Genomic DNA, 6000 nt, shown 5'->3' on the forward strand with positions numbered 1-6000 from the left:
CTCGTGCAGCCCCATGGCTAGTGGTAGCCAGCGTGACTACTGCAATAGGTATGTCTGTGTGAGCAACACTCAGTGTCATGCGGACAGACCCACCACCTCGCTCAGCATCCCCGTGCCGCCCGTTTCCTTCTCCTGCCTCCCATGGCCCTGATGCCCTCATTAACTTGCTCTCTCCCTGCAAGACAGCCACTCAGTTTTAATGGATTTCCTTCCCCAGCTCCAAAAGCCAAAAGCTCTGCTCCAGCACTAAAGTTTTTCTCCCAGCCTGCAGCAAAGTGCCAGGCGCTACTGGAAAGGGTTGTTTGCGGAAAGGCGTAAGGCCGTGCAGGTTTTCTCTCTTCATCCACTTCTGTTTACCTCATTATCTGACTCTGCCAGGCCTTGGCATGAGCAGTGCTAATTTTTCACTCCTGCCCATTCCCGAAGCTGCAGAGCTATGGACCAGAGGCAGCCTTGGTCTGAATGGGAGCGAAGAGGTTTTCAGCCTCTCCGCTGTTAGGCATGCTGTGCCACGTGGCACTGTCCTAAATGCACGGACCCATTAGCTCCCCAGCCCAGTAAAATCATCCAGTTTGCAGCCACTGGTTCTGGCAGTAGCCCCCGCCCCCTTTTACTAGGTTTGACTGATGTCCCAGATGAGAAAGCGGGGAAGCTGCAGTAGGGCCGCTCCATTACCTTTTCCCATTTTCTTCTGAGGGAAAACGGAGGGATGTACCCTGCCGCAGGGAGTCTAGTGCATCACCCTCCAGTAAGCTTTTCCAGCCTGGATCCTGATTGGCGACAAAGGCAGATGTGTTGGGAGTCAGTCCTGGACCCGGAGCTGCTGGTGGGGTGGAGAGTCATGTCCAGAGCAGGTGAAGAAGCTAGGAGCCTTCTTACTGCCACCTTCAAAAGAGAATAAAAAAGCCCCTTGGAAAGCCTTGAGTGACCAAGGTCCAGCCCTGGCGGCCAGCAGTCTGAAAGCTGGAGGCCCTACCGTGGGCTAAATCTGTATTTTGGCACTGGAAGCAGCACGCTGATTTGCGGAGGCACAGGGCATCTGCGGCTCACAGCGGCTGTGGTGAAGGTCCACCATATCTCAATATCTCTGGAAATCCGATCTCTTTCAAAACATGCAGGCTCTTAGACTGGACCTACCAATCTGGCCTCTGCAAAACCAGAATCATAAACCAAAATGTCTCACAGCGGGGAGGCAGGGGAGCGGAGCGGGAACCTGACTGTTCACACAGAAACAGGAGCGAGGTGCTTTATTTCTGGTTCCTCCCAATGCTAACAGAGAGAGCTTGTGTTGCCCCATTGACTCATGCTTATTACTGAGCTCCTTGTAAACAGTGATAACAAGAAATCACCGCTTTGTGCTTGCTTCGGTTTTGCTCCTGGGTTTAACTCTCCCTCAAAAAAAAAAAGCAAGCTCTGGGGGTATTGACATTTCCGTGGCAACAGATACAGGTGCATACACATGCGTCACCTCTTATTCCTCGCCCAGCAGAAGCAGGACCGCGACCTCATCCCGGCGAGCTCTGCAGCCTTCCGAGGGCCAGGGTGTCCCTCCAGTTGTCATTTGGCGTGGTCGAACAACACAGGGCTGCAGCCAGGATGTGAGGGACACCGGGAAAACACATGGGTCTGGAGGCAAGAAAGTGTGTGCTGGGCTAGAGAAATGCACTGAGGAAGGATTTGTGTTGCCGGGCAGGCAGGAATAGGGGTCTGGAGAGGCACGTGTGAGAGCAGAAAGTCCATAAGGTGAGTTGTGCTATTATCCCTGCAGGAATGACATCCCTTTCATCCCAAAGGATCCCACTGTGCCTAGAGAGCGGCGAGTAACCCCTGTGTTGGGAACACGTCGCCCCACACCAGGGTACAACTGGAGCCCAGCAGCAGCGTGGCGCAGCCTGAGGCTGGGTCCTAGGAAGGGAAAGCAAAAGCTGAACTCCATTGAAATGACCTGTGGTGGTGGCACGCGGTTTGCTCCAGCTGTGCCTTCCACAGGTCGGCTTGGCTCAGTCTCCGCTCTTTTTAAACAATCATCTTGAAATCTTAGACTGCAGAGCTACCTGGAGGGGCTTCAGCGCCTAGCTCGGCACTGCCTGATAGGAAGGATAAACCGCCCGCTCACAGCTCTTCACTGCTCCTCTGGCTCTTCATCCCCGGCTCCTCCAACCATCATCCTTCCTCCCTGCTATTTACACGTTACGCCTGCTTCTCGAGAGTTGTGGCCGCCTGAGACAAAGCACCTCCTTTTGGGGGTATGGCCCATGCCATTTGCTCCAAGGGGCGTTCAAAGATTTTATATTTACTTCAAGTTTACTGTCGAAAAACATGGGCCTCGAGCTGATTTTTGTGCAATGAGACCCCCCCTACTTGCCAGTCGTTAGCAGTAACGCCTCTCTTCTGGGGTCTGGCAAGTAGTGGGGTTTCAGCCCATTTAACATGTCTGCGTTGTCCATCCTCAGGAGTTCACATTCATTCAGTTTTGCACAGAGCAACATCAAAACTGGCTTCTATTTTATCGGTGGCTTTTGGTCATCTGCTAAGCTCTTCTTAAGCAGCTTACTTTCCAGTCAGATTTCACTAATTTGTCTAAGTTTTCTTCAGGACGAACTGCAATTTGTATGTTCTTCAGGTTAGGGAAAAATCAGTCTCTTTGAAAATCCAAATTCATGTATGACTACCTAAGACTGTCCTGACTTTGCTCACGTTGATTGCGATCAGGCAACTAACTGCTGGTACCAAATTCTTTACCCATCGCCATGAAATCTGAAAGGGAGATGGCGTGTGCTGGATGGATGCATCCTCTGCCGGGGAATTACCATCCAGCACACTCAGAAACTTTCATGAGGCTCGGCGGTGGCCTGCAGGCAATCTCCACAGATGTGTCCTAGAATTAAATTCTGTATGCAAATACGGTTTTCTTTTCACACGTTGCAAATAAGCCTGTAGAGAGACATCCGTCCTGGGCCTCGTTTGATGAGGTAGTCAGTTATACACACAGGTGTACGCAGAGCACTCCCTCTTGGGCTTTACTAATTAGCGCATTGATCTACATACAGTCTGCTCCGAGTTACTCCTCATTCTAAAACAGGTAATGTTGCCATTAGCATAAAGCACCACCCTTATCTCTTTTGCTCGCTATCTCCTTTCTCAGCATGCGGTAGCCGGCAGTTGTAACATCTCCATTAAAGAAAGCATCTGGCCAGACTTAGGCAATACCAGTTCCATCCAATTCATTCTTAGAAGTGAAACTTTTTCACTTTTTCCTCTTGTTGATGAAGTTTCTTATTCTGGAATTTAAACAACTGGTTATTTTATTCTTTTGACATGCACACCCTGCTTAGTCCATGGTCCCTTGAGTTTAAACTGTTGAAGCTTTTGGCCATTTGAAGATCATCTTTGCAGGGTTGAGTCCAAAATGTCCTGCCTTTTCCAGCCTGTTTCCAGGCCACGAGGCTGGTCTCTGGGCTTTGGATGAGCAGGCCACCCCTCTGTAGCACTGCTCTGTCCCCATCAACTAGGGCTGAGTGCCCCACGCTGTGCAGCCTCCCAGCAAGCATCAGCCACTGCTTCAACCTCCAGGAGCTTCTGTCCTCTCCTCCAGCCCGCAGGAACAGGACCTTAGAGACGATTGCTTAGACTTTCTCCTTTTCTGAGGTTCCTGAAATCTTGAATAATCTCTTGTTATTCCTACACCATCCTGTGGGCTTTGTGACCCTTCCTAAACGGCCTCCTCTTCATTCTCCTTAACAGAAGAGCTGCCCATTATAATTGCTTGCCTTGTTAAGGCAACTGGGGCCATGTGTGGACCACTTTTGCAAATTGAGCCAAAGAGCTGCACTTGGGAATGTTCCCACTGCTTGCCCCATTCCTCCCAATATATTCTGGAAGACTGTCCATTCAGATAGTCAAACCTCTGCCAGGAGATTTAGGTGCAGCCAGGGACAGAAGTATGGACCGTGTCATATTCCCTTTCAAACCTATTTTCTATGCTTCCGTGAACTGCTTTAGGATGACTTTGGTGAGTTACCACTCCTGCCACAGCAAATCATTAGGGCCAGCTGGTGCGGCTCTACCTACTGCAAGGAAAAAACCTCGCATTCTTTTAACACATGGCTCTGTGTCTTCCTGGATTTGAAATAACCTCTCAGAAAGATGATCTCACAATCTTTCTGTAGTTCATGTGGACCCCACTATTGCTGGGTGGACAAGCCGAGATCTTAGGCGTGATCCATGTGAGGACGGAAATATGCAACAGAGGGGAGAACCAGAGGAATCCAAGGAAAGGCTTTAAGAATATGGTGGAAAAAAAGCACCTACTAGTGGCATGAGACCCACATCCCCTTGTAATGAAAAGCTGTGTTACTTAGAACACGTCTAGGGCAGGAACATCAGCTCCAGCGTGGTTTCCACTGTACTCAGAACTGAAGCTCACTCCCACTGGTGAAAACTGGTTCGCTAGCAACACCCTACTCACCCTGCCTGTCTCTTATGCAAAGTATGGCTAATCCAAGCTTCACCTGACAGGGGGTCAGAAAGTCACAGAAGGCTTGGGCTTGAAACACGACCTCCTTCCAGCCACCGTTTGGCTAGTTCCCCATAAGCAATGAGCTGCCGCCAGTGGAAAGGCTGCTGTACTTTAACCCTCCCTCATCCTTTCTGCACCACCCATTGAGCAGATCCATGGGGCGGTACGAACTCTCTTGTGAAGGCTTTCTGCACCCCACCAGTGGCAACGCTGGATGGGGATCAGCGCCCTTGCAGACAGGGCAGAGGGGGCTGGATCTGCCGCGAGAGCAGGGCGGCTGGACGGAGCAAATCCTCTACCCGATGTGGGAGAGAGGTTGCCAGCCTTTTGTAAGTTGGTTTCCCGCATGCTTTCTAATTATTATTTATTTGGGATGGCATCAAGAGGAAAACATGAGGTTATGAATTAGGTACTGTGTCAAGGAAAAGGGAGCCAGGGTAGGGTTTCTGAGAAAGCAGCAGACTAACCCTACGCCACAACGGGTAACCAGCGTGTGAGGGAATCGAGGGAGGCTGTGAGCAAGCTTTCTGGTGGAGCCGGCACCAAGCACCTATCTGGTTCTGGCAAACAAGGATGTTCATACAGATTCGGTCCCAGGACTCTGAGACAAACATTTGCCTCAACTTTGATGAGGTCCTCCACAACCAGTTAGGACCATTCCCATATTTACGGTGATATCCTAAGGGAACGAGGCATATTCAGTGCATGTGTTTGTTTGTCCAGCATCCCCTCTTCACCAACAATTTTTAAACCACCTGACAAATTGCAGCAAATTTAACAGTGGGCTGGGAGTCTCAAAGCTATTAAGTTTCTACAAGCTTCAGTGGATGGTCAGAGGAGAGAGAAACTTGGTGAATCGTTCCCTCTCCCACTCCCATAAGGGGAAGGAGCACGTGCACAGCTTTTATTAGACATTGGCAAATCCTTCTCACAGGGATGGGCTCAGGCAGAATCACATCTTATGTCAAACTAGAGGGCCTGCTAGTGGGAAGACAGGGCATCCTTGACTGAACTGCCCTCAGAACGATATGTTTTCTTTACCATAACATAGAAAATTGTGAAAAAAAAAAACCAACCAAAGAACAAAGTGGTTTTCTGCCTGTTGTTTTTTCTACTTGTATTTTCCATTGGAAACTTGGGGTTCATCGGTCCCCGTTTTTGGTGAATGAATGACTAACCTCCTCCAAGGGTAGATGGGGTTTCTGTGAAAGACCGTGCCTGGGTGCCGCTCTTCGGAAAAGACTGCAGAGGACAGAGCTCCGGAGGGATCCACGTGGGGTTTGCCCCGGCCCAAGCGCATGCTGACACAGGATAGCAGGAGTTTAGCTAATTTTAGGTAAGGGACTGGTCATGCCAGATGCAGTCAATAAGCCTGCCCGCTCTTCCCTTTCATACCGAGTCTCAGTGGAGGATTTTTATTAAAGGCTTGGCATGACCTGGAACCCAGGAGAAGCATTCAGCCTCTTTGATGCTAATCTGAA

This window comes from Rissa tridactyla, chromosome 1 (assembly GCF_028500815.1).
Source record: "Rissa tridactyla isolate bRisTri1 chromosome 1, bRisTri1.patW.cur.20221130, whole genome shotgun sequence".
Lineage (NCBI taxonomy): Eukaryota > Metazoa > Chordata > Aves > Charadriiformes > Laridae > Rissa > Rissa tridactyla.